At 48.3% G+C, this 27,306-nt stretch overlaps 1 protein-coding gene, 1 long non-coding RNA gene and 1 pseudogene across 3 annotated transcripts in view; 1 reads left to right on the top strand and 2 right to left on the bottom strand.

The window, feature by feature from the left end:
- Positions 1-27,306, top strand: part of LOC306803428 (mas-related G-protein coupled receptor member F-like) — a 143,459-nt gene that overhangs the window by 4,996 nt on the left and 111,157 nt on the right. The gene's annotated exons all lie outside the window — the stretch shown is intronic.
- The window catches only part of LOC306803444, a 54,836-nt gene that overhangs the window by 1,451 nt on the left and 26,079 nt on the right, over positions 1-27,306 (bottom strand). The window contains exon 2 of the long non-coding RNA XR_013774621.1: positions 22,655-23,282. This is a non-coding gene — a long non-coding RNA (uncharacterized lncRNA). The remainder of the gene's footprint in view (positions 1-22,654; positions 23,283-27,306) is intronic.
- Positions 183-25,794, bottom strand: LOC306803946 (mas-related G-protein coupled receptor member A-like; annotated as a pseudogene). Its single transcript, XR_013777950.1, has 2 exons — positions 24,052-25,794; positions 183-197 (listed from the first exon to the last, which is right to left on the bottom strand). The product of XR_013777950.1 is annotated as a mas-related G-protein coupled receptor member A-like (transcript).

The following is a 27,306-nucleotide window of genomic DNA, read 5'->3' as shown; positions in this document are numbered from 1 at the left end:
AAGAGTCGTTAGTAATTACCAGATGAGAGAGACTTTGATATCTGAGAGGGATTTTTCTTCCTGTCTCCCATTTTTCTGTCCATTGGAAAGCAGAAATTTCCCATGGTACAACCTTGACCAGGAAAGAACAACTCAACAAGGGAGTGCCTCCCAATGAAAGTGCAAAAGGATCACGATCCTCCAATGTACTTTTTCTACTTCCAAACACCTTCCTTGTTTCCAGGGTGACCCAGGCCACTCCCTTCCTGAGCTTCCTTTCAAAAGAGCAAAGATTTCAAAGTAAGACATTTCCTGGTTGTCCCTTCCCATAGCAGAAGGGTTGGAATGCAATGATGTCTAAGGTTCCTTCCAACCCATATCATTCCATGATGATTCCACATGTCATCCAAAATCCACTCCAGCCAGGAGTTCCCCTCCTGCACACAGTACTAGCCTGATAGACATCAAGGAGCTTTTCGATAATGCTCTAAGGCATAGGGTGGGATTGTTGGAATGTCTTGTGCAGGGTTAGGAACTGAACTCCTTGATCCTTGTAGGTCCCACTCAACTCTGGATATTTTATTGTTCAATTTTATCATGACTCCATTTCATGATGATTCCACAGTGTTGTCCATACTCCCTAGGTCTGGAGCATTCTCAAAAGCCCTCTGGAAGGCAACACTAACAGAGAGGGTGAATTCCTCTGCACAGTTCCCAGCCAGGAAGTAAATCAGAGAGTGGGCACTGCTTTTGGCACAGGAGAGAGGGAGAGAGATGCTGAGGGCAAAGACAGAGAAGTCAGACACCCTCAGCAAGAGCCAGTACCCAAAATGAGCAGTGAAGAACAAAAAGGAGATGACAGGGAACAGGAGCAGGGCACAGAGCTTCCCTGGCGGCTGTTTCCATGAGCAGCACAGGAGCCTGGGCACCAGAGGGAGACCAGAACAGCTCAGGGTGAGCACTGAGAAGAGGTAGCTCTGGACCAAGGCCTTGAGCACTGAAGGGTGCTCAAGAGGGTGACAGTGAGCAGGAAGGAGAGGAGCCAGAGCAGGGCACACAGGAGCACTGGGAACTGCTGGGAGCAGTGGCAGGTCCAGCAGGACACTGAAGAACAAACAGAGCTGTCACAGCACTGAAGGCTGTCAGAGAGTAGATACTGACAGGGAAAGCCAAGAGGATGGTGACATTCAGCCCAGCTGTCACAGCCCTGTCATGGGCCCAGCTGGTGGCAGAAGCTGTCAGGGACAGAAAATACCCCCAGGGCGATGGTGATGGAGAGCAGGAAGGTGAAGTCAGCCATGGCCAGGGTGAGGACACAGTTGCTGATGGGGTTCCTGTGGCTGTGGAAGATCAGGAGCCAGAGCACAGCCCTGTTCCCCACCATTCCACACAGGCACAGTGGCAGCAGCATGACAGGAACTTTGCTCCAGTGGCTGTGGTCAAAGTGGGTCCAGTTGGAGTGATTCTTGTCATTCCATCTCCCCTTGGATGCACTCCCACCGGGCTGGCTCCAGCAGGCAGGGCTGGCTGCTTCAATGGCAAGGGATAATGTGCTCATTGTGATACCTCTGCTGCTTCTCCTTCCCCTCACACAGCTGCAGGGGTGACATACAGATACACTATAGAAACCCTGCTGTCCACCAAATGTGGATTTTCCCATCTTTTCCCTCCTAAAGCTTCCATTTGGAGCAGCACAGGGACACGCAAGGTACAGGACAGAAGGCAAGCAGCATGTGGAAGACTGGTCTGACGTGCCTGGCACAAAAGGCAGGGAAATACCTCCTTCCTAGCTGTGGACAGTACAGAGTTGGAGGAGGAAAACCATTGGAGAAGGAAAGAATTGCCCATGCAGATATCTTAGAGCAGATGGTTTTTGAATGGATCTGGCCTGGATTCTCAGGGTCAGCTGATATCACTGAGCTGCTGGATTCCTTCAGCAGGACATGCATTTCAATATTCCCTCCATTTTCCCACAAGGTTTATGGCTTTTCATAACCTACAAACAGCAATTCCCTGAAACAAAAAAGGGATGACCAGGTTCCAGCAAAGAAGGAGGCACTGATTGAGTTTAAAAAGAGTCTGACCTTGTTTCCACTTGCAGCCTGGAGAACTTCACCAGAGTGGATGCACATCACTTCTCACACTCCAGCTGCTGACTCTGGGTCAGGATCTTCAGAGGGTCCCTGGAATGGTCGCTTGGGAAAGGGGAGCAAAGCCCATGGGATGAGCCCGAGCAGCGTCCAGTGCAGGGTCTGTCCCAGCTCCTACCCAAACCCTGTTCTCTGTGCTGGCTCCTGTTCTCCAGGGCTCTCACAGATGGGAACTATTGCAGAGCCTGTGATGGGATCAGGGCTCTGCTTCTAATCTGCTCTTGACTTTCTCCAGGAAATGAAAAACAGGACAGAGCCTCAGCAACAAGACTCACGGCAAAAACAGTTTGTCTCCATGTCAGCTTCCTCTTTCATTTTAAAGGAGTCCCAGTCCCAAAATCCTGACTTTGGAACTGCCTGAACTTGCCCCCTCTTTTTTCTGGGATGGAGCCTTAGGACCCTGCAGTACAAATGTGCTGCTAAACTTTGATTTCTCATTCCAATCTAGTTTTGCCTCTTTGTATACCACAATTTCAGAGGTACTTCATCTTCACCACTTCATTTCCAAGAGGATTCATGGAATAATAAATTCTGTGCTTCTGCTGGAGGACTGGCACACAGCATAGTGATGACTTAGGATGTCAGCAATGTCATTCATCTGGGAAGAGGTGAATCAATGATTCTCTCTTGGCTACAACCCTTAGAAAGTTGCAGGTGAATTCCAAGGAATTCCTGGAAGGCTGTGGTAAGGTGATTCCAACCCAGGCTGACATACCTCAGGCATCTGGCATGCTCCTGCTGGAAACTGGCATGTGGGGTAGCCCTGGCACCAGAACTGTCACTTCTCTTCCCTGCTGACACTGTGTTTCTGTCCCCAGCTATGGAATCTCACATCCCCTTGGCCCCCAGGCCAATCCTTTCAATTGCAAACACTTAATTTTCCATGATCTAAAGAGGTTTCTGGAGAGTTGGAGAAAGACTTTGGACAAGGGCATGGAGTGACAGGACAAGGGGGAATGGCTTCCCCCTGAGAGAGGGTGGGTTCAGACTGGATAATATTAGGAAGAAATCCTTCTCTGTGAGGGTGCTGAGGCCCTGGCACAGGTTGCTCAGAGAGTTGTGGTCAGGTAAGAACAACCACAAGTGCTTCCAAGTCTGAGGATGGGGAGGATGAGTGTTGCAGCCTGGATAGCTGGTAAGATGGTTGCAGATATTGAAGCAGGAAGGGCCTTTTGTATGGGTTCCACAGAGATGATTGTTTCAGCCACTCTTGTGGATAGTCCAGGGTCAGGGGCAAAGGCAAAACTCATGGTGAGGGTCCAGGTTCAAGGACATCGCATGTTCGGGGCAGGGGGAATATCAGAGACCAATTACCAGGGGACATGGAGGTGGCAAAAAGGTGGGGTTAGCATATGGGAGTCAACAGGGAAACAGGGTGGGAGTGACCAAAAGACTGTGGGACAGGGAGGGGGTACGTGGCCGACAAGGGGAACAAAATAGGGGTTCATTGGCATGACAGAACAGGGTTTGCTAGGAGAGTAGCATCTTGTGTCTCCCTACCTATGCCTTTTAGGGTCTCCACAGATGAGTTCATGTGAAAGGTTAGAAAGAGGATCACAGCACCCCAATAGCTTTCATTGCATCATCAAGGGAATTCGCAGTAATTAATGTGGGCTCTAAGTGCTGATAACCTGGCTGCAAACAGCTGATTGCTGTCCTTCCCTTGGGCTGTATGAGCCTGCAGTAGAATTACAAAAATGGGAGTTCTTGTCTCAACTGTGATTTCTTGAGCCCAGGGTGGGGTTTGGCAATGATTCTGGAGCTCTTCCCAGAATAGGATTTGTTACTGAAGAGCAGCCATATTTTTCAAACTGCTGCCAACAGTGCCAGCACCAGCAGCATTTCAGTGCCACCAGCACCACCTGCATCCCTCTGCTGCTGGAGGAACAATGAGCCCTCAGGGAAGAGAAACAAGGAATGGTAGAAACCTGTTGGGAAAGGGAAGGGAGTCAGAGAATGGACATTCTCCTGGGAAGTAGTGTTTCTTATCAGGAGGAAATGCAGAACCATTCACAAAGACAAAGGGCACTTGCTTAATGGCAAAAAGCAAAACAAAACAAAACAAAACAAAACAAAACAAAAAACACCAAAAAAACAAACCCCACGAAAAAAAGAAGATTAGTAACCCTAAGAATGTGGAACTCTGACATAGTCAAAGTTGTAAAACCATTTCTGAATGCCCTGTGAACCCTACTGAGCCTTGGGGAGCAGCAACAGGACAGGGTACAGAGAGCAACAAGAGGGATGGCACTACAGATCTCCTGGTGATCTGGGCACTTTCTCCTTCATGTTACTCACCTGGAAGGAGATGTTTTAGGCCCTGGATCCCAAAGGACCTCCCTCCTCTGCAGTGTGCTTCTCTTCTGCTCTTCATGCTGAACAGCCCAACTCCCCCATCTCCCTCTCCCAACCCACAATTTGCAATGTCCTTCTCCCCTCACATCCCTCACTTCTCCACACTTAATCCTTCCCACTGCAGGGAGCTGCTGAGGATCCACATGGTCCATCCCTGGATTTTCCAAGCACAAACTCCCCATCCACTCTGGCCACTGTCTGGGCCACATCCCACTGCCTGCCCAGAGCCCATCCATGGATGTGACCACCATGTCCCCATCTCCTGGCTCACTGGCCAAGGGAGATGATCTCTGTGAGACAGATGTCACAGTGTGGCCATGCACAGTGTGACACTGCTCATCTGCCTCTGTGGGCTGGCTGGGAATGCAGCTGTCATTTGGGTCCTTGGGCTCCACATCCAGAGGGACACCACACAATCCATCACTGCCTATGTCCTTGACCTGGCCATCATCAACTTCCTCTTCCTCATCATCATGCTCCCCTCCACTCCATGCATCATTTTAATAAGCCTTCCTAACTACTATTACTGAGAGGTTTATAGAATATTAGGGAGATTCTTCCAGCTAAGGCCTGAACCCTGGCCAAATCCTAGCCTTACCTGGTCAGGAGGTATGCCAATAACCTAGGTCTTCTCTGCATCAAAATTATACTTGAATAATTTTGCCTTGCTGAATTTGGACCTATAAAAGCTGTAGTCCTTTCTGAACTGAACTTGGAAAATCTTACCAGAGAATGGTTCTCTAAGCCCTCACTCCAAATTGAGGCTTACCAGTTACTGCAGACTCTGGATGATGGTACAGCATTTAGGCAATTGACAATGCATTGTTTTAAATCATCATTCTATTATTTATGTGTTACTTATCATCTGTATTATCTAATTTACTTTTGCTTAGTGTGAATTTATTGTTTTACCTCACAGTTTTTTGCTTTTTATGTTGCCTTTATGTTCAATAACAAGAGACACATGTTGTTAAAAAAAAATAAAAAAGAGGGAATTTGGCCCCTCAAGAGTGCTTAAACAATGCAGTATTTATACTAAAAATTTTGAAATTAAATTAAATTATATTTAAGCCCTGGCCGAGTGACACTGCTTTGAAGATTTACATGTGCAGAGGAACTTTCTAAAAGATTCTATGTAAAGATCTTTAACTGAGTGTACAATGATGAAGCCTAGCTGATTTACTAACCTAGGGAGAAGGTATGCATGTCTTCTATCACCAACAGGTCCAAAGTTACCTCCTCATCTGAACAAATGTCAATCATCTTCAAAAGGAATGAGGCCCAGAGAAAAGAAAAAATACTTCATTGGCATCCAGCCCTGACACTGACAACTGAAGATGTGTGATTTCACCCTCTGGGGAATGCCTGTGAGAAGAACCTTATCAGCTCCTGTTTGAACTCTAACAGAATAATGGACTTAGTACATGGATTAGAAATTGAGTTAAAACAGGGTTATATGTATTAGGCATTATATTATATATTGTTATGGTTATTCCTTGTATTTTACAGTGTGTGAAAAAATTAATAGACAAGTCACTTAAGAGTGTATTTTTAGATGAAAGGAATGGGGGAGATGTGGGAGCTAAGACAAAGAGTACTGTGGATACAATTAGCATATGCAGTTTGATAACCAAGGTGCCTTGGCAGGAACAAACAGAGCTTTGGAGATTACAAGAAGATTGGATCAAGACTGGCAACAGGAAAGAAGATTGAATCAAGTAGAAATCAATTGAATCAAGTTTGTCTGTGTGATGTTTAATCCAATGAATGTAGTAAAAATTTATTAACCTTCCTAAAAATGGTATATAAGCATATGTAGCTCACAGAAAATTCAGATTATAATCACAAGTCAGTAGTACCCATCTCTATCTCAACCATCGATACAGAATCTTGACTTTTGAGCTGCCTGAACTTGCCCCCTCTCCTTCCTGGGGTGCAGCCTTAGGACCCTGCAGTACAAATCTGCTGCTAGACTTTAATTTCTAGTTCCAATCTAGTTTAGCCAATTATGTGTCACAATTTCAGCTGTACTTCACCTTTACCTGGCAGGTTCCAAGAGGATTCATGGAATAATAAATTCTATGTATGAGCTGCAGCACAGGCACACAGCAGAGGGATGATTTAGGATTTCAGCAATGTCATTGCTTCTGAGGAGAAGTGAATCAATGCTGCTTGGCTACAATCCTTAGAAAGTTGCAGGTTTTATATGAGTCATTTTCTACACTATCCTGGCAGTCAGACAGCAACCTACAGTGAATTGCAAGGAATTCCTGGAAAGCTGAGGTGACATGATTCCTACCCAGGCTGACATGCCTCAGGGATCTGGAATGCTCCTGCTGGAAACTGGCACTTGTGGTGACACTGGGACCAGAAGTGTCACTTCTCTTCCCTGCTGACACCGTGTTTGTGTCCCCAGCTATGGAATCTCACATCCCCTCACCAAGCCAATCATTGCAAGTGCAAACACTTCACTGGTTCATGAGAAAAAGGGGCTTTTGGAGAGTTGGAGAGGGACTTTCACAAGGGCATGGAGTCACAGGACAAGTTGGAATGGCTTGCCCCTGAGAGAGAGTGGGTTCAGATTGGATATTTGGAAGAAATCCTTCTCTGTGAGGGTGCTGAGGCACTGGCACAGGTTGCCCAGAGAGGTTGTGGCTGCCCCATCCCTGAAAGTGACAAGGCCAGGTTGGATGCGGTTTGGAGCTACCAGGCATAGTAGAAGGTGTCTCTACTGGCAAATGGACAATATGGGATCAGGTGAAAACAACCACAAATGTTCCCAGGTCTGAGGAGGAGGAGGAGCTCTGCTGAAGGGCTGGAAGGGAGTTCACAGCACTCTGGTCTCCAATAGCTTTCACTGCATCAGCAAGGGGAATGGAGGCAATTAGGGTGGGCTCTAAGAGGCTCTGGCTGCAAGCAGCTGATTGCTTGGGCAGTTGGAGCCTGCATTGGAATGACAGAAATGGGAATCCATGAGCCCAGGGGAGGTTTTGGCAATGATTCTGGAGCTCTTCCCAGAATGGGAGTTGTTTCTGACAAGCAGTCAGATTCCTTAATGGCACTGCCAGTACTTCCAGCATTCCAGTGCCACCAGCACCACCAGCATCCTTCTGCTGTTGAAGGGACAAGGACCCCTCAGGGAAGAGAAATGAGGAACAGTCAAAAACTGTCAGGTGAGGGAAGGAACTTGAAGAATGGGACACTCTCCTGGAAAGGAATGTTTCTAACTAGGGGGAAATGAGGAGCCATTCACAAATATAAAACTACTTGCTTTGTAAGAAAAAAAATCAAAATACATACCTATGACAAAGTGGAGCTCTAAGGTAGCCAAATTTGTAATACCATTTCTGCCTGCCCTGTGACCCCAGTGAGCCTTTGGGAAACAATACCAGGACAGGACACAAAGAGAGAGACAGAATAATGGGAATGAGGAGGTCCTGGTTATCTGGAGGGAAAATTACCCTTCAGGGAAGCAAAGCAAGGAATGGTAGAAACCTGTCGCAAGAGGGAAGACTGTTGCAGAATGGGAAGTGGAGTGTTTCTCATAAGGAGGAGATGAGGAGCAGTTTGCAAAATATTTCATTTGGAGCTTTTGACAAAGGTCTCCTCCTCTGGAGCAGAAAAACTCAATATAAATATCTCAGACATAGCCAAAGGTGCAATTTCCGACTCCCCTGTGACTCCACTGAGACTTAGGAAACAGCATTGGGGCACAGCTCGGAGAGGAGGCAACAGGACAGGACAGGGGAGCTCCTGGTGATCTGGGCACTTTCTGGTTCGTGTTACTGACCTGGGAGCTTCCACTTCAAGATATGGATCCCAAAGGAGCAAGAAGTACCAGGAAGCAGCACTCATCTGCACAGACACCCTTTGCCTTCTGCTGCCCCACAGTGAACACGTCAAGGGAATGTTTTCCTTCCTCCTTCCCCCACCTTCCTCTCCTCCAGCAGCTGCTCTGTTCCTGCCACCCGCTCCTGGTGACTGCAGTGCCCTCCCCTGCTCCCCCCTGTGCCCTCTGCCCTGTGCTTCCCATCTGTATCTTGACAATGAAATTGGCTGAAATAAAATTTCTAACATAACAGGAAGCATTTGGGAGCAGGAATTCTTTACCTGCACAGGACACACAGAAGGATCTCTCCCTGATCTTTGTGGGTGGCAAGACTTTACAGCAGGGGTTTTATCCACTATATGCACCCATAAATGTTAAAAAGTTTTTATCTAGCACATAGGCATCATTTTCCTAGAATTTATTTTCATGTGTCAAACTCCTACTGGAGGTACTTCTGTGATCCTGGAGGATCATTCAGAGGGGTTTCTGGAGGTCGTATTCACTGAGTGCTGCAATATTAAATGTGACCCTGATCGAAATTTCCCTTTGGCCTTCATTAAGGTCAAGTCTGGCTCCCACCAGCAGCAACCCAAGAGGCTCAACATTGTTGTCTGCCTCATTGTGTTCTTCCCTCTGCTCCTCAGCCTATGGAATTTACTGCAGGAGTTCAGCTATACCATTTTCTCCCCCCAGGTTTGTTTCCTGCTCATATGCATCCACAGCACCATCAAACCCTTCATCTATTTCTTGGCAGGGAGCTGCTGGAGGCACTGCTCTGTGGGGTCCCTCCAGCTCTCCCTCCAGGGGATCTTTGAGGAGCCAGAAGAAAACCCTGCTGGCATTGATGATCCTGCCGTGGACACTGTGGTCTGGGTCTGAATAAATTTTTCGGATTGGGTTCACTGTATTTCTATGGAGAGACCAAATAAGCTCAGATTCAGTTAGAGGCTGACGTGGTTGCCTGTAATAAAATCGAATACTAAAAGTGGCCTTGGAGGACCACAAGAAGTCCAGTTCCTGGGGTTCCTTTGGTGTAGCAAAATTGTTCTCCACTCTTCCCAGGTGTCCACTGGGTTGGGTGCCTTACTTGCAGAAGGATAATCCTCCGATGTTAATGGAATCCCCACCAGGCATGTGGGGAGTGGATCACTGAGATCACCATGGCCAGGTATAAACTGTCCTCTTGTACTGTCTTCACCAGGGTTACCCAAACATTCTGTTTAGGTTGAGGGACAATCTATCCAGGTGTTGTTAGTTGGGCAAAAAGCATCCAGAGCACTGTGAGGATGGCATTGCAGTAGATAACCTTTCATTTTTGCTGGGAATGGGTCTTCTGTTGAGGTAAAGACAGACATTATTAGATCTTTGGGGTAAGGTAATGGAATTATTTCTTTCTACTTCCTGTACCTTATGTGATTCTCTTTCTCACCTCCCATTTTCTTGAAATAAAAACACATAAGGCAGAGGTGTCAGGGGGTAGGTTGTATAGGGATGGTCAAGGGAGAACATGGACAGGCGCGGGAAGGTAGGTATAACAAAGGTAAATATCGGGGTAAAGGGGGTATAACTGGGGACAGAAGCAGTGGCCAGGGAGTGCATAGCCTGTGGTTTGCAGTCTTGTTTTCGAGGTAGAGTTTGTTTTGGATATAAGTGTTGTTTGAGATTGGGTGACAGGATGTTCTAGACTGGATAGGAGCCATGTTAGGTGGCATTTCCATCTACAGGGAGTTTGTCCCTGGACTTTCAGTCCTATAGTGTTGGACTCAGGTGTATTTTTGTTAGTTTCAGTGAGGGTGGTGTTTGTCGGCCCTAAATATGATTGAATGAATTTCCCTGGAAGCCATCTTGGGCCAGATGGGTCTGACACACAGGCACAACCCCTTCTTCAGAAAATCAGTGGAAAAGGCCCTGCTATTTGTTGGGTCTCAGGGTCTTTGATCAGCTTCTCATCGAGCTTGGTTCAGGCCAAATTTTGGAAGTGCCAGAGTACAGGGGAGTTCGACTCAGAGAAAGAGCTACTTAGGAAGTTTATCACACACAGAGACTTACAGAGACTCTCAGTGGGAGACATGGTCTCTGTCCCTCCCTGCTGCTGATCACGGACCTGCATGATGATGCCATGGGTTCTTTCCACAATCAATTGTCCTGTGGGATTGTGAGGAATGCCTATGGTGTGCTTAACCCCATAAGATTTTTTTTTTTAAAAAATCTTAGTTTTCCAGAGGTATAAGCAGGCTTATAGTCTGTTTTTATTTCTTCAGGGACTCCCAGGGTGACGAACACTAGGAGAAGATGCTTGATGGCATGTGCAGCATCTTCTTCTGGGTGGGCCGAAGCAAACACTGTGCTGGAAAATGTATCTACTGAGATGTGAATTGATTTCACTCTCCCAAATTCTGGGAAGTGAGTTTCATCAGTCTGCTAGATTTGGCAGCTGTTCAGGCCTCTGGGGTTGACCCCAGAGCCTAGGGATGGCATTTGGTACAACTGACAATTTGTGCAAGTGGCCATGATAACTCTGGCCTGGTCTTGAGATAGGTGGAACATGCACGTGAGTACTGAGACATTCTGATGGAAGAAAGTGTGGGACATCTTCACCTGAGCAAAGGTGTCCAGCCCATTTCCTGACTCAGCCATCCTGGGAAGTGCACTCGCCCTTCATTTCCCCACTGCAATAGCACCCGGGAGGTCAGTGTGTGACCTCACATGCATTTTGTGGAATGGATGCTTCCTGTGGGAGATGAGGTGAATTAATTTAGAAACCATCCTAGACAGATTTGGGTTAGAGACCTCTTCTAAAAGCAAGTGTTCTTCCCTGATAGCCACCCCTGCAACATACGCTGAATCCGTGACCACTTTTATAGGTTCTGGAAACTTCTCAAAAGCCCTGACAACAGCTGCTCATTCTGCAAGTTGTGGTGATCCTTCCACCACTTGGACATCAGCCTCCCACCACTATGTCCTGGGATCCTTCCAAGTCATTACTGACTTTTGGGAGGACACTGAGCCATCTGTAAAGATGGTCAGAGCTTTGAGAGGTGCTTTCCTTTGAATAAATTTGGGGAGCAGATTGAAATTTGAAGTAAATAATTTGTGGCTTGAGTAGTGGATTGAAATTTGGCCTGGGTAACTATCCAGGGCAAACTGAAGGGTCTCATTGGGTTGGAGCAAATGCTCAAAATCTCCAATTGTTGCCAATGGTAAATGAATATATGCGAACTCACACCCTACCAGAGAGTGGAGGTGAGCTCGTGCTTTCCTTATTAATTCAGATATTGACACTTGAGATGTGGTAATGGTTTTAGTTAGTTGGTCGGTGGTGTGGGAACACCCATTCAAGGATAATTAGAGGGTGTTTTGAGCAGGTGTCCCATTGGAAGATAAGGCCGTCAAAGCAAGGGGCTTTGTCAACTTGAAGGGCAGGTGGGCTCATAGCAATGGGCTTGCTTGAGGACAGGACCTCCTGGACCTTGACAATGGACTCTCGGAGTTCAGGCATGAGCGTGCGTGGTGAATCCAGGTCCTCACTGCAACAGAGGAGATTGAAGAGCAGCACAATGTCCTCTGTCATTATCCACAGCAGTGGACAAACCCAGCTGATGAAGCTGCAGAGTTGATGGAGATCTTGCAGTGTCCTGGGATCTCCTCGATAGTGAGCTGCTGGGACACAACGGATCTGAAATCCAAGGTACGTCCAGGGCCTCAAATGTTGGATTTTGTCCTCTTGAATTTCAAAACCTGCCTCTTCAATGGCCTTAATGGTTTTATTTAATATCACATCCAGGTAAGTAGGTTTTGGAGCACAGACCCAGATGTTGTCCATGTAGTGGAGTGTGATTGCCTTGGAGAACAGGTTCCTGACCTGTGACAAGATGTAGGCAATGAACCACTGGCATATGGTCAGTGAATTCTTCATGCCCTGTGGGAGGACTAGCCAGTGGTATCATTTTAGAGATGCCTGTCTCTTAGTGGAGGGACTGAAAAAGCAAACTTGGAGGCAACCTGCAGATGAGGAGTATATTGAAAAAGCAATCCTCGATATCAGTGATTGCTAGTTTCCAGTCCCAGGGCAACATGGATGGTGAGAGCAGGCCAGGCTGCAGGGAATCCATGTCCTCAAATTGTCTCATTGATCTTTCCGAGGTCATGGTGGAGCCTCCACCTCTCCTTGCCTGGCTTTTTCAAGACTAAGACAGAGAAGTTCCAAGGGTTTCAACTATGTGGCCCGTGGAAAGTTACTCCTCCTCAAGGGCTTCTAAGGTGCACAATTTTTGATTGGAAATGGGCCACTGGTCATCCCACAATGGATGGTCTTGTTTCCAGGTGAGTCAATGGATGATGGGTGTGGTGTGCTTTACAGTGGCCCCAATTAAAAATTCCAGCTGGGAATCTTGATAACAGCCCCTTTGGGACAAAAAGTCCCTTCCCCATAAGATGATTTGGGCCCTCACCACTCATGGCCGAATGGTCGCCATTTTTCCTTCAGGACCTTCAACATTTACATTCCGTTTGCTCCTCATAGAGATGGCAACTCCTTCAATATCCCAGATAACACGCTCACAACAGATCGCAATTCCCAGGCCACTCGAAGCGGGCAATGATGGTGACATCTGCTCTGGTGGCCGTCATACCTGAGCGTTGATCTTTTCACCTTTGCAGAATAGGCCACACTCTGGGATATGTTTATTTGGGCCCATGATTTGCATCCACATGACTGAGGGGAACATGTTCCTTGTATTCTGGAGGCAGTACAATGGGCTGTGCTATTGTGTCTCATTGGACAGAGAAAATGGTGGATTAGTACACATGAGAGAGATGAAGATTTCATCCCAAGGATACACAGTTTGAACATCAGGTATAACCTGGACCTAAGCTTAATCCATTAATTTTGTCCCTACTAATTCAAATGTCCCAGTGACCATCCTGTGGCCAGTACTTCCCCATTGGTATTCTGTGGATGAGCTCATCTATGAGTTCAATGGATCATTAGGGAATGCATCTGGAGAATGGGACTTTCTTTTGTGGAATCTGGCAAACCTGGGGCCATCTCAATATACACCTTCATTGCAATGATCAATGCTGATAACCACCAAGAGACAGTGTGTTCTGTTGCCAACAAACTCAGAAATTTTGAGAGTATGATGAATGACCCAATGCAGGCCAGTGTCTCTGCCATGGTCAAGGACCTCCAAGAGGTCCAAGAGGATGTCAAGGAAATGAGAGGGTTGAGACGTGAGATGAGAAAATGGGATGGGAAACCCACTTCTGTCCTGGCAGCACGGGTGCGTCAGCTCAGGGAGGGAAATGCTAACCGAGGGAGCCGCACTAAAATGAAGGTAGCCTCAACCTCCCACAAGCAAGGTGCAGGGTATTACAGCAAGGAGGATGATCTGTCAGATCCCCTGGAAGGAACCTCCACTATGCATACCCAGGAAAGAAATAATAACCAGGGCTAGAGGGGCCCTGCCTCTAGCCAGGGAGAGGCATGGGATGACAGGATTTATTGGATTGTGTGGGTGCGATAGCCTGGCACATCAAAGCCACAGAAACATAGAGTGTTGGTTGATACTGGTTCACAATGCACCCTGATACCATCAGAACATGTGGGGAAGGTACCTGTTTCCATTGTTGGGGGGGACGGGAGGATCACAGGAATTCACTTTGCTGGAAGCTGAGATTAGCCTGACAGGGAAGGGGTGGCAGAAACATCCAATTGTAACTGGCCCAGGGGCACCGTGCATTCTAGGCATAGACTTCCTCAGGAACGGCTACTACAAAGACCCAAAGGGGTTCAGGTGGGCTTTTGGAATAGCTGCTGTAGTGACAGAGAGCATTAAGCAGTTGAACACCTTGCCTGAACTGTCAGAAAACCCCTCTGCAGTAGGACTCCTGAAAGTGACAGAGCAACAGGTGCCAATTGCCACCATGACAGTACCGGACAAATTGAGATGCTGTGATCCCCATCCACAAGATGATCCATAAGCTGGAGAGCCAAGGGGTGGTCAGCACTGACTCTTCATTTCCAACAGGAGGAGTGGAATTTGTTTGAATGTGGAGCTTGGCTTACCAGGGGCTTGGTTTACTAAGAGTATATAACGCCTGTCCTGGTGTGGGCAGCGTGCCTGTGGCTGTGCCTCTGGCTGCAGGTGAGCACTCAGAGCTTTTCCTTTTACCTTGTTTGAGGAAAACACTCACAGCCTGTGGGAGAAGTGCTGCAGCTGGAGCGGGTGCATGTCAGAGAAAGCTGTGATCCAGCTGTGACCCGTGTGGTGGGAGGGGATTCCTGTTTCCAGTGAGAAAGAGAGCCCTTGCTTCCAAACTAGAGCAGCCTATCTTTGGAGAACTGCACCCTGTGGAAGAGTGACCCATGCCATAACAGCTTTGGGAAGAATGTTTGCCCATGGGAGGGACTCATGTTGCCACAGTTTTGGCAGGACTGGTGCTCCTGAGATTAGAGCCACACTGGAAAAGTTCACGGAGAATTGTCTCCTCTGGGAGAGACCCTATGGCATGACAGAAAAAACTCTTCTCCAGAAGAAAATCTTGAGTGATAAACTGACCAAAACTCCCATGCCCTGTCTCCGTGCACAGTTGATGGGAAGGAGGGAGGTGCCGGGAGGGAAAAAGGTGTTTTAAAGTTTTATTTTACTTCTCATGATCATCCTCTGATTCTGTGTCACAATCCGCTCAAACCAAGTGGGAGTCGTGATGGTTCATTCAACCCCAAGGTGCAAAAGCCAAAAAGCAAGGAGACTCAAGTTTTATTCGGCAGCAAGCAGCAATGCATTTTATTGCATTCCAACAATTCAGTTTTGCCATAGAAGAGAGACACAGAGAGAGAGAAACGGGTAGAGGAAACGAAGTCGAAGGGGAGAGAGAGAGTGAGAGAAAGGATGGGAATATAGCTACCAACAGAAGGGACAAGTCCTCGAGTCATCTGATGATAGACACGTCTTCAATCTGTTGGGGAGAAATAGATCTCGAAGTCTCTTTAAGAGAGTCACTTTTTTTAGTTCTTTTCCAAAGCGAGTGGCCTCTAGCAAAAGGGTGGGGAGATTTATGGACTATTATAACCAGTACCCTGCTCGAGAGCAGTGTACTGTGGTAAGCACCAAGCACACCTACAAACAGCCCCTTGGCAAGCATCCCCTTTGGACAGGCCAGAACTCAGGTCCAGAGCGAGTGGTGGGGTCTCAGTCTCTGATGATGGTCATGAGGCAGATCAGAGAAACTTTGGACCTACTCTTACATTCTGTCAATAATAAATTTACTTAATACCATTAAATTTGAACCTATTTTTTTTTATTCTGAGAGTGTTTTTTCTCCCAGTCTCATCTCAGCTAATGAGCCCTTTGTTAATTTTTGTTTCCCTGCCCTCTGCCAGGCTGAGAGCAAGAGAAGGTGAGCAAATGGCTTTCACAGGTGGCTGTTTGGCCAGTGTCAGGCCAGGACATGCTTTCAGCCAGGTTATTAGCATTTGAGCTCATGTTACTTACTCCCAGTACCCTTGATGATGCAATAAAAACAATGGGAGAGCAGATTTTGGGGTGCTGTGGTCCCATTTCGAGCCCTTCACCAGAGTTCATCTTCCTCCTCCTCAATCTTGGGAACACTTGTGGTTGTTTTTGTCTAATGTCATTCCTTTCTCATCAGGGACATCTTCCATTAGGCCAGACTGCTTCAAACCCCATCCAACATGGTCTGGAATATTTCCATGGATGGGGCAGCCCAGTTTCTCTGGGAACCTGTGCCAGACCTCACCACCCTCACAGGGAAAGATTTCTTCCCAATATTCCACCTAACCCTGTTCTCTGGGAGTGAGAAGCCACTGCCCCTTGTCCTGTCACTTCAGGCCTTTGTTAAAACGGCTCTCTAGTTCCTGGAGCCTCTTGAGGCACTGGGAGGGGTTCCTAAGGTCTCCCTGAATCCTTCCCTCCTCCAGGCCAAACACCACAAACGCAGTGACTTCAGCAAAGCCACAGGGATGGGGTTGATCCCCATGGAACCCGTAGTGACAAACACCTGGAAGGGAGTGGCTGTGCTGTGGAATACAGACTTCCCCTTCCTTATAGCTGTGCCATTTGAGCAGCCTAAGGGAGAGGCCAAAGCCAGGGCAGAGGAAGAATTTCTGAAGCCACAAAACCACCAGCAAGGATATTAGTAAAAACCAGCTTTAATATTAAGCAACAGCAGACCAATTTGCTGTCCTTGTGTGTGTGTTTCAGTGTGTATTCAGGTGTGTGTGACAAAAGGACAGTGAGAGTAAGGATCAAAAGAAAATGGCCTAAAAGTTTTACAGCATTCAAACTTAACAGTGCTTCAGTTATACCTTAAACTTAGCACATTCAACAGGGAAATAGCACTTAGCAGCATTGACTATAATTTATGCCTTGTACTTCTTTACAGGCCTAACTCACTCAGATATCTCAGGTACTAAAACACCTGAGAGAGCAGCATTGCTCCCACATTTGCCATGGCAGATGTACACGTGTGTGCACACAGACAGAGCCAGGGCAAGGTCCCTGTAAGAAATTCCCCTTGGAGGCAGGGAAATGCTCCCTGTGGATCCGTTTGCATCTCCTCAATGTGCCAAGGGCTGAGCCTCGAGCAGTGGGGGGATTGGCCCAGGATCCGTCGGCGTTTGGGGATCACCTGAGGGCAGCAAACGGGAGAGATCCCGGCTGGGAGAGGCCCCTGTTGTGAGCTGGGGTTTGTCCCCTTAATTTTCCACCTGTTTTGGGAGAATTTTTTCCATTATCATGCTAAGAAAAGCCTGTCAGTCACTCCCATCTCCTGATTGTTCAAGACAAAGGGATGGGGGGGGGGCTGTCTCTCTATTGCTGGGCCGGTGGGGTTTGAGGGAGTCTGGACTGCTCCTTTCCTGCCCATGTTGCCAGAATGCCGGGAAATGAGGTGCTCTTTGGTCGGACACTGCCTGGCCAACTACTCCACATGCAGCCTCCTACCACTGAGGATACAGCTGACCACCAGAAACCCAAATGGTGAGTGGGAATCCTTTCCTCCACCTTGCTCTCACCTGGGTCACAGAGTGGCCGCTGCCTCCCCCAGCTCCCGCCTGCTCCCTGCAGCTGTGCGGGCCCTGCCCCGTCTTTCACCACCGGGACTGGACACAGGCAGAGTGTCTACGGCTGAAAAAAGCAGTGGAACTGAGTTATTTGTTCTGTTTTGATAATTTCCATAGCTCCTGCTGTTTCTGTTCGTCCGGTTAGATATATTAGTAAAGAGCTGTTATTCTTACCCCCACATATCTACTTGAGAGTCCCTGATTCCAAAATTATAATACTTGGGAGGGCGGGGGTTTACATTTTCCATTTCAAAGAGAAGCATCCCCACATGCAGTAGGACTCCTGAAAGTGACAGAGCAACAGGTGCCAATTGCCACCATGACAGTGCACCTCCGGCAGTACCGGACAAATCGAGATGCTGTGATCCCCATCCATAAGATGATCCATGAGCTGGAGAGCCAAGGGGTGGTCAGCAAAACCCACTCACCCTTCAGCAGCCTCATTTGGCCTGTGAGCAGATCTGATGGGGAATGGAGACTGATTGTGGACTATCAGGCATTGAATGAAGTGACTCCACCGCTGAGCGCTGCCGTGCCGGACATGCTGGAACTCCAGTATGAGTTGGAGTCCAAGGCAGCAAGGTGGTATGCCACCATTGACATTGCAAATGCATTATTCTCCATTCCTTTGGCAGCAGAGTGCAGGCCTCAGTGTGCTTTCACCTGGAGGGGTGTGCAGTACACCTGGAACCGACTCCCCCAGGGGTGGAAGCACAGCCCCACCATCTGCCACGGACTGATCCAGGCTGCACTAGAGAAGGGTGAGGCTCCAGAACATTTGCAGTACATCGATGACATCATTGTGTGGGGGAACACGTCAGTGGAGGCATTTGAGAAAGGAGAGAAGATGATCCAGATTTTGCTGGGAGCCGGTTTCGCCATCAAGAAAAGCAAAGTCATAGGACCTTTCTGAGAGATCCAGTTCCTGGGAGTGAAGTGGCAAGGTGGAAGGAGCCACATCCCCACTGAGGTCATCAATAAGATCACTACAATGTCTGCACCGATGAGCAAGAAGAAAACACAAGCTTTCCTAGGTGTCATAGGCTTTTGGAGAATGCATATCCCTGAGTACAGCCAGATTTTGAGCCCTTTCTGGGTCACCCACAAGAAGAATGATTTCCACTGGGGCCCTGAACAACAGCAAGCCTTTGCCCAGATCAAACAGGAGATCACCCATGCAGTAGCCCTTGGCCCAGTCAGGATGGGACCAGAGGTAAAGAATGTGCTCTACTCTGCAGCTGGGAACCATGGTCTGTCCTGAAGCCTTTGGCAGAAGGTGCCTGGTGAGACCCGAGGCCGACCCCTGGAATTCTGGAGCAGAAGCTACAGAGGGTCTGAAGCCAATTACACTCCCACAGAGAAGGAAATCTTGGCTGCCTATGAAGAAGTTCAAGCTGCCTCAGAAGTGATTGGCACAGAAGCACAGCTTCTCCTGGCACCCCGACTGCCAGTGCTGGGGTGGATGTTGCAAGGAAAGGTTCCCTCTACTCACCACGCCACCGATGTCACATGGAGCAAGTGGATTGCCCTCATCACGCAGCGCGCCCGTATTGGCAACCCGAATCGCCCTGGGATTTTGGAGATAATTACAAACTGGCCAGAAGGTGAAGATTTTGGTCTCACTGATGAAGAGGAGCCGAAGCAAGTGACCCAGGCTGAAAAAGCTCCACAGTACAACCAGCTGCCAGCAGATGAAACACGCTATGCCCTTTTCACTGACGGTTCCTGCCGCATTGTGGGGATGAATCGGAAGTGGAAAGCTGCCGTATGGAGCCCCACATGACAGGTTGCCCAAGCTACCGAAGGAGACGGTGGATCGAGTCAACTTGCTGAACTCAAAGCTGTTCAGCTGGCCTTGGACATTGCTGAGAGAGAGAAGTGGCCAAAGCTCTGTCTTTACACTGATTCGTGGATGGTAGCCAATGCTCTGTGGGGGTGGCTGGAGAGGTGGAAAAAGGCTGACTGGCAACGTAGAGGAAAACCAATCTGGGCTGCTGATGAGTGGAAAGACATTGCCACTCGGGTAGAGAAGCTCCCCATGAAAGTCCGTCATGTGGATGCCCATGTTCCCAAGAGTTGGGCTAATGAAGAACATAGGCACAATGAGCAGGTAGATCAGGCTGCACAGATAGAGGTCTCAAAGATAGACTTAAATTGGGAACACAAGGGATTATTTTTCCTGGCTCGATGGGTCCATGGCACCTCAGGTCATCAGGTCAGAGATGCCATCTATAAGTGGGCACGAGACCAAGGGGTGGATTTAACCATGGACAGCATCTCTCAGGTTATCCATGACTGTGAGACATGTACTGCCATCAAGCAGGCCAATCGGGTGAAGCCCCTCTGGTATGGGGGGCAATGGTCCAAATATAAGTATGGAGAGGCCTGGCAGATTGACTATATCACACTGCCTCAGACCCGCCAAGGCAAGCGCTACATGCTGACCATGGTGGAAGCCACCACTGGATGGATTTTCCTACAACTTTCAAGGCTTTTCATGCCCCACAAACAGCAATTCCCTGAAACACAAAAGGGATGACCAGGTTCCAGCCAAGGAGGAGGTACTGATTAAGTTGAAAAGGAGTCTGACCTTATTTTCGCATGCAGCCTGGAGAACTTCACCAGAGTGGACTCACATCGCCTCACAAACACCCCAGCTACTATCTCTGGGTTGGGATCTTCAGAGATTCCCTGGAATGGTCACTTGGGAAAAGGAAGCAAAGCCCACGGGATGAGCCCAAGCAGCGTCCAGTGCAGGGTCTGTTCCAGCTCCTGCCCAACCCCTGTTCTCTGTGCTGGCTCCTGTTCTCCAGGGCTCTCACAGACAGGGAACTATTGCAGAGCCTGTGATGGGATCAGGGCTCTGCTTCTAATATGCTTTGACTTTCTCTGGGAAATGAGGAACAGGACAGAGCCTCAGCAACGAGACCCACAGCAAAAGCAGTTTGTCTCCATGTCAGCTTCCTCTTTCATTTTAAAGGAGTCCCAGTCCCAAAATCTTGACTTTGGAACTGCCTGAACTTGCCCCCTCTCTTTTCTGGGGCGGAGCCTTAGGACCCTGCAGTACAAATGTGCTGCTAAACTTTGATTTCTCGTTCCAATCTAGTTTTGCCTCTTTGTATACCACAATTTCAGAGGTACTTCATCTTCACCACTTCATTTCCAAGAGAATTCATGGAATAATAAATTCTTTGCATGTGCTGGAGCACTGCCACACAGCAGATGGATGATTTAGGATGTTAGCAATGACATTCATCTGGGAAGAGGTGAATCAAAGCTGCTCTCTGGGCTACAACCCTTATAAAGTTGCAGGTTTCATCTGAGTCATCTTCTACAATCCCCTGGGAGTCAAACAGCAACTTACAGTGAATTCCAAGCAATTCCTGGAAAGCTGAGGTGACATGATTCCTACCCAGGCTGACATGCCTCAGGGATCTGGGATGCTCCTGCTGGAAACTGGCACTTGTGGTGGCCCTGGAACCAGAACTGTCACCTCTCTTCCCTGCTGACACCGTGTTTCTGTCCCCAGCTATGGAATCTCACATCCCCGCATCAGGCCAGTCCTTGCAAATGCAAGCACTTCATGATCCATGAGAAAAAGGGGCTTCTGGAGAGTTGGAGAGACGCTTTGGACTAGGGCATAGAGTGACAGCACAAGGAATAATGGCTTTCCACTGGCAGAGGGTGGGTTCAGATTGGATATTAGGAAGAAATCCTTCCCTGTGAGGGTGCTGAGGCCCTGGCACAGGTTGCCCAGAGAGGCTGTGGTTACCCCATCCCTGGAAGTGGCAAGGCCAGGTTGTATGTGGATTGAAGGTACCAGGCATAGTAGGAGATGTCTCTACTGGCAATGGGACAATATGGGATCAGGTAAAAACAACCACAGGAGCTCCCAGGACTGAGGAGGAACAGGAGCTCTGCTCAAGGGCTGGAAAGGAGTTCAAAGCACTCTGGTCTCCAATAACTTTCATTGCATCAGGAAAGGGATTGGAGGTAATTCAGGTGGGCTCTAAGAGGCTCTGGCTGCAAGCAACTGAATACTTGGGCGTTGTGAGCCTGCATTGGAATGACAGAAGTGGGAGTCCATGAGCCAAGGGTGCTCCCACAAGCCCAGGGGAGGTTTTGGCAATGATTCTGGAGCTCTTATCAGAATGGGAGTTGTTTCTGACAAGCACCCAGATCCTTCAAATGTGCTGCTAGCTTTCCAGTGCCACCATCACCACCAGCAGCCCTCTGCTGCTGGAGGGAAAAAGACCTCTTAGGGAAGAGAAACAAGGAATGGTAGAAACCTGGTAGGTGATAGCAGGAAGTCAAAGAATGGAACACTCTACTGGAAAGAAGTGTTTCTAGAAGGAAATGAAGAGCCATTCACAAAGATAAAACTACTTCCTTTGTAGAAAAAAAGATCAAGATATATACTGAGGAAGTTGAGTTCTGATGCAGCCAAACCTGTAACACCACTTCTGATTGCCCTATGACCTCACCGAGACTTGGGGAGCAACACAGGGACATGACACAGAGAGAGACAGCAGGACAGGACAGGGGAGCTCCTGGTGATCTGGGCACTTTCTCCTTCTTCATGTTACTGACCTCGAAGGATCCACTTTAGGACATGGATCCCAAAGGAGCCAGACGTACCAGGAAGCATCACTGATCTGCACAGACACCCTTTGTCTGCTGCTGCCCCACACTGTACAGGCCAATGCAATGTTTTCCTTCCTCCCTCGCCCACCTTCCTCTCCTCCAGCAGCTGCTCTGTTCCTGCCACCCTTTCCTGGTAACTGCAGTGCCCTCTCCAGATCCCACTCTCCTCTGCCCTGGGCTTCCCTTCCATATCCCTCCCAATTCTTGCTCTCCTCCCCTGCACATATCACTCCTCCCCACTGAATCCTTCCCACTGCAAGGACTTGCTGAGGAGCCACATGGTCCATCCTTGGATTCTCCAAGGACTGACTACCATCCATGCTGACCACAGCCAGGGGCCACATCCCACTGCCTGCCCAGCATCTATCCATGGAAGTGACCACCGTGTCCCCAGCTCCTGCTTCACTCACTGAGGGTGACACTTGTGACACAGGTGTCACCAACATGGCCATACACAAATGGGGGTAGGGTACCTGTTGAAACATTAAATAGAAATTATTAATTTTGAAGAAAAAACAAAGATTGTTACCTTGGGAGATTTGTCTTTCTTCTCTGCCCCCCATATCATCTTTCCTCCTCCCTGCCATGCCCACATGGCTCAAGGCAGAGCACCTAGCCTCAGTGCTGTTCCCCAGCTCTATTCCCCATGGAATGACCCTCATTGCCTGGGCCCCAGGGAACGAACTCCATCCCATTGGGATACCAAGATGAGTTTCATCGTGTTTTGAGGGATCTCCTGCATGCAAAGAGTGTGACACATTAAGGCCTGGGGACACAATCAGCACGAGGGTAGCAGTGAATTCCGCAATCCCTTTGGGACTGGTGCCTCTCAATGGCAGGAGAGGGGTTGGGATCACATAGAACCTCCTTCCCCTTCTGTCCAGCAGAGCCAGCCCTGCATTCCCAGCTGATAGGAAGAGACACCAGGTAGGGCTGCAGAGCTGGACAGGGACAGCAACATTCCCTTGTACTTTCAGTGGGACTTTTTCACATTCTTTAATAAGAGAGTTAAATCCATATGAGTAAAGTGCAGGCTCAAACGTGACCTCCACTGAACCCTTAAGCCTGTGACCAAAAAGAGCCTTCAACATGGAAATTCACATCCTCAGACACTTGGACCATTTAATGGCACAGAAATCAGGGGTTATGCTGCTGTTCTGCAGAATGGGGCCATCCTATGGTTCCATAGCATCAGTTTCCAAGGAAGCCCTTTGCCACCTCCATCCTGAACCTGGTCACCCTCACAGAGGAGCTGAACAGAGACTGCTGTCTGCATAGCAGCTTCGGCCAAAATCCATCTTATACTGACTTTTGTCATTTTGTTATTACCCCTACATCAAATTTGACTTTATTTTTTTTCCTTTGTTTGTTCCTAATCTGATAATTCTGACTTCAGAATTTGTTGAATAAACAACATACAGGCTTCTCTGCAGTGCTTATCCCTGGTGAACATGTCCTAAATCACTAATTTCCTTATTTTATCCTGCTCTAGAAATTCTGACTTGTCTGTGAGGCAGGCAGGTACCTGTCTCATACCAGAGCTCTTCCTATGGTACATGCCTGCAATGGTTGGGATGATGTTGACACTGCCAAGATTTCCTCATTCCTCCTGGGAGAGACCTGGGCAGCAGATACATCTCTTAACCAGGGGGAAGTTGTCCCTCTTTTTCCCACTGCCTTAAATCCAGGGGAAATCCAGGTGCCACTGTTGCTGGGAAGGTAAGGGAAAGTGAAAGCCGTTGGTGCTGAGTTGGGCTTTGGGGACACAAGAAACACCTCAGAGCAAACATCCGGAAAGCATTTAGTAACGGGCTTGTTAATAAATAACAGAAGAGGTAGACTTAGACATTGGAGACGTTGTTTTTCTTCCTCACACCTGTTTTCCTGTCTATTGGAATGTAGAAACTCTTGTCAACACATCTTGTGAAAGAAAGGACTTAGCCAGGAGTTCCTCCCAAGACAAGTGAGAAGGATCATGATCCTCCAATGCACTTTTTCTGCTTTTCTACCTTCCTCATCTCCAAGCTGACCCTGGCCACTCCCTACCTGAGCTTCCTGTTTTCCATGGAATCCTAGAGTGGTTTGGGCTGGAAGGATCTTTAAAAACCATCCTTCTCCAACTCGCATGACAGCCCACTGCACCAAACCCAGTGTGCATTTTGGGGAAAGCCTTCCAGGGGCTATCCCAAACACCTGCACACAGGCCTGTGGAACAAAACTCAGTGTGAAGCCTCCACAGGGTCTTCCCATGTGTCAGGACCCGCTGGAGATGGACAGGATTTGCCCAGTAATTGTTCTGCACTGTTGTGCTGAGATATGTTATCCATCTGCATGCTGTTTCTAAGCAAATAAACCAAGGAAATCCAATGGAAAAAGCTCCCAGCCTTGGTGATTCAATTTGATTATTCCACAGGCTATAGAAGCTCATTTCTGAAACAGAGAAAGCAATTGCAATTCAGACCTGTTGAATAAGAAAGAATCAAAGCAAAGACTTCAAAGCAAGAGGTTTCTGGGTGTCCCTTCTTATTGCAGAAGAGTAGGAATGCAATGACCTCTAAGGTTCTTTCCAAACTAAACAATCCATTATGATTCCTCATGTCATTCAGCATCCACCCCAGGCAGGAGTTCCCTTGCTGCACACAGCACCAGCCGACAGACATCAAGGAGCTTTAGGACAATGCTCTCAAGCAAAGGGTGGGATTGTTGGGATGTTCAGTGCAGGACCAGGAGCTGAACTCCATGATCTTTGTAGGTCCCTTCCAACTCTTGATATTTTATGGGTCTATTTTATGATGGCTCTATTTCATGATAATTCCACTTGATGATTCCACAGTATGGTCCTTATTCCCTGGCTCTGGCACATCCTCAAAAGCCCTCTGGAAGGCAACACTAACAGAGAGGGTGAATTCCTTTGCACAGCTCCCAGCCAGGAAGTAAATCAGAGGGTGGGTACAGCTGTTGGCACAGGTGACTGGGAGAGAGGTGGTGAGGGTAAAGAAGAGAAGACAAACACTCTCAGTAAGAGCCAGTACCCAAAATGAGTGGTGAAGAAGGGCAAGGAGACAACAGGGAGCAGGAGCAAGGCACAGAGCTTCTGTGGGAGCTGTTTCTATGAGCAGCACAGGAGCCTGGGCACCAGGGGGAGACCAGAACAGGACAGGATGAGCACTGAGAAGAGATAGCTCAGGACCAAGGCCATGAGCACTGAAGGGTGGAAATAGAGGGTGACAGTGAGCAGGAAGGAGAGGAGCCAGAGCAGGGCACACAGGAGCACTGGGAAGTTCTGGGAGTGGCGGGTCCAGCAGGACACTGGAGGACAAACAGCTGTCACAGCACTGAAGGCTGTCAGACAATAGACACCAGCAGGGAAAGCCAAGAGGATGGTGACATTCAGCCCAGCTGTCACAGCCCTGTGACAAGCCCAATTGGTGGCAGAAGCTGTCAGGGACAGAAAATACCCCCAAGGCGATGGTGATGGAGGGCAGGAAGGTGAAGTCAGCCATGGCCAGGGTGAGGACACAGATGCTGATGGGGTTCCTGTGGCTGTGGAAGCTGAAGGGCCAGAGCACAGCCCTGTTCCCCACCATTCCACACAGGCACAGCAGCAACAGCATGACAGGGACTTTGCTCCAGTGGCTGTGGTCACAGTGGGTCCAGTTGGAGTGATTCTTGTCATTCCAGCTCCCCTTGGATGCCTTCCCACTGGGCTGGCTCCAGCAGGCAGGGCTGGCTTTTTCCATGGCAAGGGACATTGTGATACTTCTGCTGCTTCTCCTTCCCCTCACACAGCTGCAGGGGTGACAAACAGACACACCATAGAAACCCTGAAAAAATAGAAACCCTGCTGTCCCCCAAATGTGGATTTTCCCATCTTTTCCCACCTGAAACTTCCATGTAGAGCAGCACAGGGAGAGGCAAGGAACAGGACAGATGGTGAGCAGTCTGTGGGAGACTAGTCTGGCATGCCTGGACAAAAGCCAGGGAGATACCTCCTACCTAGCTGTGGACAGGAGACAGCTGGAGCAGGAAAACCATTGGAGAAGGAAAGAATTGCCCATGAAGGTATCATAAAGCAAACAGGTGGTCAGCTCATTTCACTGAGCTGCTAAATTACTTCAGCAGGACACTCACTTCAATATTCCCTATTTTTCCCTACAAGGTTTATAGCTTTTATTACCCTACAGACAGTGATTACCCAAAATAAAACAGAGAGCAGGTTCCAGCCATTAGGAGGCACTGATCAAGTTGAAAAAGAGACTTTGATCTTGTTTCCACTCACATCCTGGAGAACTTCACCAGAGTGGACTCACATCAGCTCACACACCCCAGCTGCTGACTCTGGGTCGGGATCTTCAGAGATTCCCTGGAATGGTCACTTGGGAAAGGGGAGCAAAGCCCACGGGATGAGCCAGAGCAGCATCCAGTGCAGGGTCTGTCCCAGCTCCTGCCCAAGCCCTATTCTCTGTGCTGGCTCCTGTTCTCCAGGGCTCTCACAGACAGGGAACTATTGCAGAGCCTGTGATGGGATCAGGGCTCTGCTTCTAATCTGCTCTTGACTTTTTTCATGAAATGAGGAACAGGACGGAGCCTCAGCAACGAGACCCATGGCAAAAGCAGTTTGTCTCCATGTCAGCTTCCTCTTTTGTTTTAAAGCAACCCTAATTCCAAAATCTTGTCTTTCTTGCCTGTAATTTCCCCGTCTTTTTCTGGGGTAGAGCCTTAACAACCTGCAATACAAATGTGCAGCTAAACTTCAATTTCTGTTTTGCCACTCATATGCCACAATTTCAGGGGTACTTCACCTTCACTACACAGTTTCCAAAAGGGTGTATGGAATAATAACTTCTGCGCATGTGCTGCAGCACAGGCACAGAGCAGAGGGATGATTTAGGATTTCAGCATTGTCATTCTTCTGGGAAGAGGTGAATCAAAGCTGGTCTCAGCTACAATCCTTAGAAAGTTGTAGGTTTCATCTGAGTCATCTTCTACACTACCCTAGCAGTCAGACAGCAGCCTACAGTGAATTCTATGGAATTCCTGGAATTTCTCACAGGGACCTTGCACTGGCTCTGTCTGTGTGCACACACGTGTGCATCTGCCATGGCAAATGTGGGAGCAATGCTGCTCTCTCAGGTGTTTTAGTATCTGAGCCATCTGAGTGAGTCAGCCCTGTAAGCCAGGTTAAGTCATGAGATACCTTTTCAGCTAATGGTGTTAAGTGTTATTCCTTGGCTAAATTATTAATTTTAAGGTGTAAGAGCATG

The sequence above is a fragment of the Erithacus rubecula genome (genome assembly GCF_903797595.1).
Source record: "Erithacus rubecula genome assembly, chromosome: 6".
Lineage (NCBI taxonomy): Eukaryota > Metazoa > Chordata > Aves > Passeriformes > Muscicapidae > Erithacus > Erithacus rubecula.
The sequence above is the reverse complement of the archived record's forward strand: the minus strand, read 5'-3'. Positions and strand labels throughout refer to the sequence as shown.